The sequence below is a fragment of the Panthera tigris genome, chromosome C2 (genome assembly GCF_018350195.1).
Source record: "Panthera tigris isolate Pti1 chromosome C2, P.tigris_Pti1_mat1.1, whole genome shotgun sequence".
Taxonomy (NCBI): domain Eukaryota; kingdom Metazoa; phylum Chordata; class Mammalia; order Carnivora; family Felidae; genus Panthera; species Panthera tigris.
The window spans coordinates 127,737,378-127,750,046 of NC_056668.1; positions in this window are offsets into that span (position 1 = coordinate 127,737,378).

A 12,669-nucleotide genomic window follows, 5' to 3' on the forward strand; every position below is an offset into this window, starting at 1 on the left:
TTTCTTAATCTTACCACCTGTGGTAGGCTAAATGATGGCCCCCAAAGATATGTCCATGCCCAAATTCCCTGGAAGCTGTGAATGCTATGCTCTATGGCAAAGACTTTGCAGATGTAATTAAGGATCATAAAATGGGGAGATTATCCCGGATTATCTGGGTGGACCCTAAATACAACCACAAGTGTCTGCTAAGAGGGAGGCAGAGGAAGATCACACACAGAAGAGAAGGCAATGGGAAGAAGTAAGGAATGATTCTCCCCTAGAATCTCCAGAGACGGTGTGGCCCTGCCGACGTCTTAATTTCAGTCGAGTGATCCTACTCTCAGACTTCTGGCCTCTAGAACTGTAGGAATACATTTCTGTCATCCTCTGTTGGTCAGAACCAACTCCGACTGAAGTGGTGGTCATTTATTACAGTGGCCGCAGGAAGCTGGGACACTGCCTGTCAGCCGGAACCCTGCATTCTCAATGAAAACCACCTTGTGACCGAGCTTCTAAAATTTTGGTCCTCAACCCCATTGGCTGGCGGGCAGGCAACTCCTTCTGTATATGATTTAGTGGTTACACAGCAAAATCAACCCCTCATAGCTCTGAGCTGGTAGGGAAGTATTGTACCCTTGGCATCCCACCAGATAAAGCTCCATGCCGGGGAGGCCAGGCAGCCTGTCTCTCTGGCCACACTCCATAATTGTCATTAAAGACACCCTATGTTTTCTTTTTAAATGAATATGCTATAAATTCTTGCCTAAATATTTTTAAGGAAGAAAGCTTACCTTCAATTTCGTATTCCACAGACACTCTCCTTAGTTTATAAACCCAGATTAATTATAACAAGGTCAGAGGGGACATAGTCTAGGATTACTTGTCAAGTGGTTGTGAGCAAATCAATTTCCTACCCCCTATATAGTTTGCAGCTCTGGGTGAACATTCATAATTTTTTATAACGAGCATCTTGATAACTACTTTTCTCTACCAGACATAAAAAAAATAACACTTTTCTCTACTACACATACAAAATAAAACAAACATTTCAGTTTCTAAGGCCTTAAAGTGAGAGGTTACATTCCCAAGAAAATTTATGGTAATTCTAGAGTTAAACTGTAGAAGATTACAGCACACTCCTGTAAATAAACTACTTACAGTAGTGATAGCAAGATTAGAATGGGCAGATAATTAAAAATTTTTTTTCTTTTACATGAAAGAAAACCAGTATGAGTTTTGTAAAAAGAAGGCATACATATTATAAATTATTCAAGTACTGCATGGAGGTTAAAAAATTTCAAATGCCACTGCTCATAAATAATTAGCATTTACATTAGGAGGGTCTTCTCGTGTGTGTGTTGCAGAAAGGCTAAATAGATACATCAAAAGACTTTGATAAATATGTGATTGTTTTATATATGCTATTTGTAATGTCATTCCATTTAATTTCATTTATATTGAAAACTTGAAAAAGAAATCAAAAGGAATCTAAAAGATTACATCTAATTCTAATTATTATGCCTAATAATATCAAAATATATAATTATATACATTAGCTATATATTTGAGGCTAGGTTGAGAAATATATATTTCTCAGATATTAGATATATTAGATATATTTTTATTAGCTATGTTAGATATTAGATTTTTAAATTTTTTTTAATGTTTATTTATTTTTGAGAGAGAGAGCATGAGCGAGGTAGGTGGTGGGGCGGGGGGGTGCTGGTGCAGAGAGAGAGGGAGACACAGAATTCAAAGCAGGCACCAGGCTCTGAGCTGTCAGCATAGAGCCTGATATGGGGCTCGAACTCATGAACTGCAAGATCATGACCTGAGCTGAAGTCGGACACTTAACCTACTGAGCCACCCAGGAGCCCCAATATTAGATATTTTTTTAAAAGATCTTTTTATGATTACAAAAAAAGACTTGGGAGGAAAACACATTGAGATTACAGTAATTGTTCTTACATTCCATACTTCAATTTAGGCATTATCCTTTGATGCCTTGATATGAAAAATGAGGACATTAGATCCAGAGCCTTCTTTTCCCCTCCCCCACATCTTTACCTATTGTGATATTAATATTCTTACATAAATAGCATTTATATTTTATTTTGTAACTATAATTTGTAAAGTGTTTTGTAGTAATATTAGTAAATAGTTAAATGTTTCCAAATCTTACCAGCTTCTCTACTCCTGAAATCTTCATTTCAGTTGATGGAAAGTTAATTTCAAATAAGATCTTTATACCCTCCCAGCTAATGATATTTATTTCTTGAATGTCTTTATTTTCAGAAATAGTTCTTTTCAATAGTATTTCCCCTTAAATTTTTTACTGTAACTTGTGACTTCTATTTTCTTGAATATTTAAATTTTTCCCAAGGCTGAGAGGAATTAAAGGCTTTTACCCAGTGTCACACAGCTAGTGTGCCAAGTCAGTATGCAAATGCAGGCCTCATTTCTTTTTCTTTTCCTTTTTTTTAATGTTTTTAAATTTATTTTGAGAGACAGAGCGCAAGTCTGGGAGGGGCAGAGAGAGAGAAAGAGAGAATCCCAAGCAGGCTCCATGCTGTCAGCGCAGAACCCAACACGGGGCTTGATCTCACGAACGGTGAGATCATGACCTGAGCTGAAATCAAGAGTCTGACCTTCAACTGTCTGAACCACCGAGGTGGCCCTACAGGCCTAATTTCAAAGCACACCCTGTTGTCATCTATCCATTATCCACTGACACCGTTCAGTTATACATTCGCTCATTATCCATCACTCCTCACCTGTGCAGCTCTGTTTCTATCTATCTGTTACCTCTATCCATCCTTCAGACATCCATTTACCTGCTTCTTCATTATTCCATTCACACACATATGATACAAACTTACATACATATATATACATAGTCCTTCACCTATCCAGACATTCTACCTGTTGCACCTGTCCATCAACCCTTCATCCTTCCATTCACCTATCTATCCATTTTTCTATATTAATATACTCCAACATCCATCCATCTACCTATACTTGGATGCATACATAGATACAACCCCTCATCCAGACATTCATCTATCCATCTACTCACCAACAAAGCTACCCTTTTACAAATCAGTCCATTCTTTTCTCTTTAAAAATTTGTAATGCTTATTTTTGAGAGAGAGAGAGAGAGAAACAGAGCACAAGTGGGGAGGGGCAGAGAGAGAGGGAGACAAAGAATCCAAAGCAGGCTCAGGCTCTGAGCTGTCAGCACAGAGCCCGATGCGGGGCTTAATCTCACAAGCTGTGAGATCATGACCTGAGCTGAAGTCAGACGCTTAACTGTCTGAGCCACCCAGGTGCCCCCAAATCAGTCCATTCTATCTCCTATGGATCCTTTTATTCTTTCTATTAATTCATCTACTCATTCAACCAGTTTATCAATTTATCCAGTCACCGACAACTCTGAAAACCACACCTTCCATAGAATAGGGAGCTGTCTCCTTCTAAGATTCTTTTCTGATCTTGTTCCATTTCCTAGCCACCAAGAGAAGACCACAGTATTCCATGAGCACAATAATGAGGCTGAGCCCCTACCTGTCTCTCACTCATGTGAAAATTCTTGCAACAGACTGTGGGTCTTACGGTACCCTGTAACACCCCAATAATTGAACCTACTAATCTTCGTACAGTAACTAATCCTCTCTTTATTGAAGAGTCATCAGCAAAGATTATAACCTAAGACTATGAGGCAGAAACTTTGCCTACATTTGGAATCCTGTAGACCTCCTTCATCATTGCCCTGATATTTTTATTGCAGTCACAACCTTCTATCGATTGACCCACTGCTTAGCTCTCCGACCATCCACACCCAGTTACTCTAGAAGTGACTTGCCAATTTACACATACTTTAACTTTCCCCACCCCCATGGTAGGTTAAATATTAGGGACGCACCACTTTAATGGATCTCGATAAGAACTTGACATGACAGAAGCTCAATTGCTCACTCAAACAAGCGATTCACAACTAGAATGATTGGATCAAGGCTATTCATGACAAATACAAGTCAAAACAAATCAAAAGAGTAAAGAAATAAAAACAAACTTTAAAGACTCTCTTGCAGACTATTTTGCAAAGTAGAGATAAAGAAACTATAATCAAACTTAGAGTAAGTAGAAAAAGAAAAGAAGAAAGACAAAGAAAAAAAGAAGAGGACATTAATCATAATGACAAGGAGTTCCAGGAGGAAAAGGTTGGAGGAGAAAGAGGGATAGTAGTGTCTTACAACATACAGAACTAGCCTTGTCTTCTGGCTGCTTCCAAAACTATCAGTGATAAAAAAAATTACAGAAATGATGTCACACAACTAATATAAAAATTGTGACTGGTTCCTGGAGCGACTAAAGCTGGGGTGAACTAATGTGAAAAGTTAATAGCAGTCTCAAGTGGGGGTGGGAGGTACAGAGGTGGGAAGAAATACTCGGGAGGGGAGATTTTAAGTTCTGTTCATTCCTCTCTCCCATATTTCGCAGGGAAGGTGACTGGTAGCCTCTGCCACTGGAGGAAAGAAGTCATTGGCAATAGCTTGGCTGCTCAGGAATCGCAGAGTAATATTGGAGCCATGCTGACTTGAGATTCTGATAAAAACACATGCAGGCTGACCAGATGCCCAGGCATTTACTCTTCCATCCCAGTCTCCTCAAAACCCTCGTGGATTGACAGATGAGCATTTCAATGACAGTGGGATGATCTCCTTGTGAATGGTGGCTGACCATTCTAAAGATCTTGTCTTCTTTCAGTGCTGTTTTTTTTTTTTTCAAAGAATTTAAGAGGAATCTCTGACTAGGGAAAGTTCTCTGTGACACGATGGCAAGAGGGATGTTGAGTAGCAATTCTGGAGTCCCTGAAGTTCTCCATCCTAGGGCTCAACTCCACTCTTTCCTTCATATTCACTGGAGGGACAAAAACAGACCTCTACTATATCCCCACCCATTATCAGACTGGGCAGCTGATAACCACAAGGGAAACAGAAGCTCACAAGCCACAATCAATGGAGACCCAAGGAGTAAAACCATTATACAAGATTATACAACAAACCAAACACAATGTAGGTCTAGGACAGATCAACGGTATAAGATTGTATAATAAATATAACAAATATATTCAAAGATATAAGAGAGAATATTGGTAAAATTAAGAAGGAACAAGAAGCAATAAAAGAAGACAAACCTGTGCCTCTTCTGATAGAAGGACAGGAAATTCATTCAGGACAAGAGGAACTAGGCACAGAGTTTTAAAAATATACTTGAAGATACTGGGGAGAGAGCAAAGTAGTAAAGAAGTGGCAGGCCTAGGGGCGCCTGGGTGGCTTAGTTGGTTAAGCATCCGACTTCAGCTCAGGTCATGATCTCACAGCTCGTGGGTTTGAGCCCCACGTAGGGCTTTGTGCTGACAGCTCAGCGCCTGGAGCCTGCTTGGGATTCTGTGTCTCCCTCTCTCTCTGCCCCTACCCCGCTCATGCTCTGTCTCTCTGTCTCTCCATCTCTCTCTCTCTCAAAAATAAATAAACTTAAAACATTGAAAAAAAAGTGGCAGGCCTAGATCTTGGAGAAAATGAGAATCCAGAAAAGTGTGCTCAACATTTGAACTACTTCTGCCCCAGAAACATTTACTGATTCTGGACAAGTCAGCAGTGTTGGTAATAACCAAACACTGGAAACAACCAAAATGTCCCTCTACAACTGATGGATAAATGAACTGATACAATCACACAATGCAATACTACACAGCAGGGAAATTAATCAACTGTAACTACATGCAACACCATGGGTGAATCTCAAAAACTCAGTATTTAATGAAAGAAGCTAGATGTAAAAGAGTACACATTGTTTTATTTGACTTATATGAAGTTCAAATATGGGCACAACCGATCCATGCTGACATATCTGAATAGTTATTTGCTTTGTGGGAGCAGCATAATGACTGAAAGGGTGATGGAGACTTCCAGGGTATTGGTAATATATACGTCGGAAGGTGGAGCACACACACTTTTCACTATTCCTCTTGCTAAATATAAGTGAATACTCTAGATGTTATGTAGAAAATAAAGCTAAAAAAACTGAAAGGTGGAGAGAAGAAAACCTGTTTTGGACCTTGGGACACAAGGAATGGCATGGTGATGAATTCCCTATGTTTTCTTTTTACCTCATATATCCTAGACTTGGAGCAGAAGAAGCTGGTGACTCAAAACGCCACTGAGGGGTGCTTGGGTGGCTCAGTTGGTTAAGTGCACAACTCTTGATTTTGGCTCAAATCATGAGATCAAGCCCAGTATCAGGCTCTGCACTAACAGCGCAGAGCCTGCTTGGGATTCTCTCTCTTCCTCTCTCTCTGCCCTTCCCCTCTGTGCTCTCTCTCTCTCTCTTTCTCTCTCCTTCCCTCCCTCCCTCTCCCTGTCCCTGTCCCTCTCCCTCTCTCTCTCAAATAGTAAATAAACTTAAAAAAAAAAAACACATCGCCTAGTACAGACAAAAATAAAGCCCCAACGAAAGCCTGCTCTCTCTAACCAATGGGCCAAGAAAAGGAGAGCCTAGCAAGAAAGAAAACATTAGTCAATAACTGCTCTACTCTAGTCAAATACCACAGAAAAAAACTGAGATCTCCCCCAATACCTACCTATCCTGGCAAATGTCCAAGCTGTGAGTATGGACTTCCACCACCACCAAGCAATATCAGAGCTGCAATGGTATGTCAAGGAAGGCCAAGATGGGAGACAATGCCTTTCATCCCCACCAGGCAGGACTGAGGGCTTCAACCTGTGCTATCAGTGGAGACCATGTGGGAAGTCTGGACATTCACCCTTCCCCTACAGTAACAGGGCCCAACCTTTGGCAAAGGTGCAAAAGTAATTGAATAGAGAAAATATAGCCTTTCCCAAAAACTGGTACTGAAGAAACTGGACATCCACAGCATAAAACAAAACAAAACCCTCCAACACACCTCATACAAATGTAATTCAAACTGGATCATAGACTTAAATGTAAAACATAAACCTATTTTTAAACTTTTAGAAAAAACATAGGAAACAATCTCCGGGACTTAGGATCAAATGAAGCATTCTTGGACATGACACCAAAAGCACCAAAAGAAAAAAATCAGTAAGTGGGCTTCATCAAAAGTAAAAACTTTTACTCTACAAAAAAAAAAAAAAAACGAAAAAAACAAACAAAAACAACCAACCAACCAACAAACAAAAACCCTGTTAAGAGGTTGAAAAGACATGCTGCAAAGTGAGAGAAAATATTTGCAAACCACATATCTGACAAAGGACTAGTATTTAAATATATAGAGAACTCTCAGAACTCAACATAAAAACTCCCCACAAACAATCCAATTAAAAAATGGCCAAAAAACATAAGCAGATATTTTACCACAGAGAATATATAGATGGCAAATAAGCATTGTTCAGCATTGTTAGTGGTTAGGGAAATGCATATTAAAACCACAATGACATATCACTTCATACCTCTCAGAATGGCTTAAAAAACAAATGAAAAGTGATGAAAACAAAGGCTGGTAAGGATATGGATAGACTGAATCCCTAACACATTGCTAGTAGAAATGTAAAGTGGTAAAGTGGTACAGCCACTCTGGAAAATAGTTTGGCATTTGATTTAAAAAAAAAACAACAAACAACTAAATGCAACATGCAACTATCATATGACTTGGCAAATGCACTCCTGGGAATTTATCCCAGAGAAATAAAAACTTACAGTCACACAAAAACCTGTATATGATTGTTCACAGCAGCTCTATTGGTAGTGGCCAAAATATGGAAATAACCCAGAAGCCCTTCAATAGGTAAGTGCTTAAACAAACTGGAGTAATCCAGGGACACCTCAGTGGCTCGGTTGAACATCCAACTCTTTTCTTTTAATGTTTATTTATTTATTTTGAGCGAGAGAGAGTGAGAGAGATTGTTCATGCATGTGAGCAGGGGAAGGGGGAGGAGCAGAGAGAGACAGAGAGACAAAATCCCAAACAGGCTCCACACTGTCAGCATAGACACTGACTCGGAGCTCAGCACCATGAACCAGGAGATCATAACCTGAACTGAAATCAAGAGTTGGACACTTAATTGACTGAATCACCCAGGTGCCCCATGACTGACTCTTGATTTCGGCCCCAGTCATGCTTCTGGGGTCATGGGACCGAGCCCCATGTCCAGCTCCATGCTGAGCATGGAATCTGCCTGAGATTCTCTCTCCCTCTCCCTCTGCCCCTTTCCCTGGCTCATGCTCTCTATCTCTCTCCCTAAAAATAAAAAGTAAATTAAAAAAATAAAAAACAAAAATCAAAAAACAAAAACAGCTGGGGTAATCCATACCATGGATTCAACCAAGCAGTAAAAAGGGAGCCAATAACTGATACACACAAACTGGAAGAATCACCACAGAATTATACTGAGTGAAAACCAACCCCCAAAAGGTTACATACTGTATAATTCCACTTATATAACATTCTTAAAATGACAAAATTATTGAAAAGAACAGTTGGTTGGTTGCCAAAAGTTAGGAAGGGGTTAGGCCAGGAAGAGAATATAATGACAACATGAGGGACCCTTCTGACAATGGAAATTTTCTTTTTTTTTAAATTTACTTATTTAAATTCAAGTTAGTTAACACAGTGTAATATTATTTTCAGGAGTGGAACCCAGTGATTCATCACTTCCATATAACACCCAGTGCTCATCCCAACAAGTACCCTCCTTAAGGAGGGCATTAATGCCCATTACCCATTTAGCCCATCCCCCCACCCACCTCCCCTCTAGCAACACTCAGTTTGTTCTCTATATTTAGGAGTCTCTTATGGTTTGTCTCCCTCTCTGTTTTTATCTTATTTTTCCTTCCCTTAACCCATGTTCATCTGTTCTGTTTCTTAAATTCCACATATGAGTGAAATCATATGATATTTGTCTTTCTCTGACTGACATTTCACTTAGCATAATACACCCTAGTTCCATCCACATTGCTGCAAATGACAAGATTACATTTTTTGATCAGCAAGTACTATATACATATATATATACACACACATATATATACATATACATATATACATATATATGTGTACATATATATGTGTGTGTATATATATTCATATATATACATAACTATATATATACATATCTATGTGTGTGTATATATATATATATATACATATATAAAAATACACACCATCTTCTTTATCCATTCATCAGTCAATGGACATTGGGTTCTTTCTGTAATTGGCTATTGTTGATAGCGCTGCTATAAACATTGGGGTGCATGTGCCCCTTTGAATCAGCATTTTTGTATAAATGCCTTTGGATAAATACCTAGTAAAGCAATTGCTGGGTCATAGGGTAGTCCTATTTTTAATTTCTTGAGGAATCTCCATACTGTTTTCCAGAGTAGCTGAACAACTTTGCATTCCCACCAACAATGCAAAAGTGTTCCCTTTTCTCTGCATCCTCCCAATACCTGTTGTTTCCTGAGTTGTTAATTTTAGCCATTCTGACAGGTGTGGGGTGGTATCTCATTGTGGTTTTGATTTGCATTTCTCTGATGATGACTGATATTGAGCCTCTTTTCATGTGTCTGTTAGCCATCTGGATGTCTTCTTTGGAAAAGTGTCTATTCATGTCTTCTGCCCATTTCTTCACTGGATTATTTGTTTCTTGGTTGCTGAGTTTGATAAGTTCTTTATACATTTTGGATACTAACCCTTTATCCAATATGTCATTTGTAAATATCTGCTCCCATTCAGTTGCTTTTTAGTTTTGTTTATTGTTTTCTTTGCTGTGCAGAAGATTTTCATCTTGATGAGGTCCCAATAGTTCTTTTTTTTTTTTTTTTTTAATATCCTTTCCTTCCAGAGACGTGTTAGTAAGAAGTTGCTGTGGCCAAGGTCAAAGAGGTTAGTGTCTTGTTTTCTCCTCTAGAATTTTGATGGTTTCCCATCTAACATTTAGGTCTTTCATCCATTTTGAATCTATTTTTGTGTATGGTATAAGAAAGTAGTCCAATTTCATTCTTCTGCATGTTGCTGTCCAGTTTTCCCAGCAACATTTGCTGAAGAGACTGTTTTTTCCATTGGATACTCTTTCCTGCTTTGTTGAAGATTAGTTGACCATACGCTTGTGGGTCCATGTCAGGGTTATCTATTCTGTTACATTGATCTGAGTGTCCATTTTTGTCCCATTGCCATACTGTCTTGATGATTACAGCTTTGTAATACAGCTTAAAGTCTGGAATTGTGATGCCTCCAGCTTTGGTTTTCTTTTTCAATATTACTTCGGCTATTCAGGGCCTTTTCTGGTTCCATACAAATTTTAGAATTGTTTGTTCTAGCTATGTGAAGAATGCTGGTGTTATTTTGATAGGGATTACATTGAATGTGTAGATTGCTTTGGGTAGCATAGATGTTTTGACAATATTTGTTCTTCCAATCCATGGAATATTTTTCCATTTCTTTGTGTCTTCGTCAATTTCCTTCATAAGTGTTCTATAGTTTTCATTGTACAAATCTTTTACCTCTTTGATTAGGCTGATTCCTAGGTATCTTATGGTTTTTGGTGCAATTGTCAATGGGATGGATTCCTTGATTACTCTTTCTGCTGCTTTGTTATTGGTATGTAGAAATGCAACTGATTTCTGTACATTGATTTTATATCCTGCAATTTTGCCAAATTCACATATCAGTTCTAGCAGTTTTTGGTGGAGTCTTTCGAGTTTTCCACATAGAGTATCATGTCATCTGCAAATAGTGAAAGTTATTTCTTCTCTGCCAGTTTGGATGTCGTTTATTTCTTTTTGTTGTCTGATTGCTGAGACTAGGACTTCCAGTACTATGTTGAATAACAGTGGTGAGAGTGGACATGCCTGTTGTGTTCCTGACCTTAGGGGGAAAGCTCTGTTTTTTCCCATTGAGCATGATATTAGCTGTGGGCCTTTCGTATATGGCTTTTATGATGTTGAGGTGTGTTCCTTCTATCCCTATTTTCTTGAGGGTTTCCATCAAGAAAAGATGCTATATTTTGTCAAGTGCTTTTTTTGCATCTATTGACAGGATTATATGGTTTTTATCCTTTCTTTTATTACTGTCATGTTTCACATTGATTGATTTGTGAATCTTGAACCAGTCCTGTAGCCCAGGAATAAATCCCACTTGATCATGGTGAATAATTCTTTTAATGTTCTACGGAATTCAGTTTTCTAGTATCTTGTTGAGAGTTTTGCATCTATATTCATCAGATTAGTGATCTCCTTTCAGTGGTGTAATTCTCCTTTTTAGTGTTGTCTTTGTCTGGTTTTGGAATCAAGTTAATGATGGTTTCATAGAGTGAGTTTGGGAACTTTCCTTCCATTTCTATTTTTCTGGAACAGTTTGAGAAAAGGTATTGACTCTTCTTTAAATGTCTGGTAGAATTCCCCTGGGAAGCCATCTGGCCCAGGACTCTTGTTTGTTGGGAAATTTTTGATAACTAATCAATTTCTTTGCTGGTTATGAGTCTGTTCAGATTTTCTCCCTCTTCCTGTTTCAGTTTTGGTAGTGAGTGAGTTTCTATGAATTTTTCCATTTCTTCAAGATTTCCCAGTTTATTGGCATATAGTTTTTCATAGTATTCTCTTATAGTTTGTATTTCTGTGGTGTTGATTGTGATCTCTCCTGTTTCATTTGTGATTTTATCTATTTGGGTCCTCTCTCTTTTCTTTTGATAACTCTGCCTAGGAGTTTATCAATTTTGTTTATTCTTTCAGAGAACTAGCATTTAGTTTCGTTTATCTGTTCTACTGTTTTTTTGTTTCTATACTATTTATTTCTGCTCTAATCTTTATTTTTTCCCTTCTTCTGCTGGCTTTAGGCTTTACTTGATGCTCCTTTTCTAGCTCCTTTAGGTAGAAGGTTAAGTTGTGTATTGGGGACCTTTTTTTGCTTCCTGAGATAGGCCTCAATTATAATGTACTTTCCTCTTAGGACTGCCTTTGCTGTATCCCAAAGGGTTTGGACTGACATGCTTTCATTTTCATTTGCTTCAAAGTACTTTTTTTTCTTTAATATCCTGGTTAACCCATTCATTCTTTAGTAAGATGTTCTTTAACATCCATGTGTTTGAGGGATTTCCAAATTTTTTCTTGTGGTTGATTTCAAGTTTTATAGCATTGTGGTCTGAAAATATGCATGGTATGATGTCAATCTTTTTCTACCCATTGAGGGCTGATTTGTGACCCAGTTTGTTATTTATTCTGGAGAATGTTCCATGTGCACTCAAGAAGGTTGTGTATTCTGCTACTTTAGAATGAAATGTTGTGAACATATCTGTTAAGTCCATCTGGTCCAAGGTGTCATTCAAAGCCATTGTTTCCTTGTTGATTTTCTGCTTCAGTGATCTGTTCATTGTTGTAAGTTGGGTATTAATGTCCTCGACATGTTGGTATTATTATCAATGAGTTTCTTTATGTTTGTTACTAATTAATTTATATATTAGGGTGTTTCAGGTTGGGGGCATAAATATTTACAATTGTTAGATCTTTTTTTTTTTAAACATTTATAAATTTTTGAGAGTGAGAGAGATAGAGCATGAGCAGGGGAGGGGCAGAGAGAGAGGGAGACACAGAATCGGAAGCAGGCTCCAGGCTCTGAGCTGTCTGCACAGAGCCTGACATGTGGCTTGAACT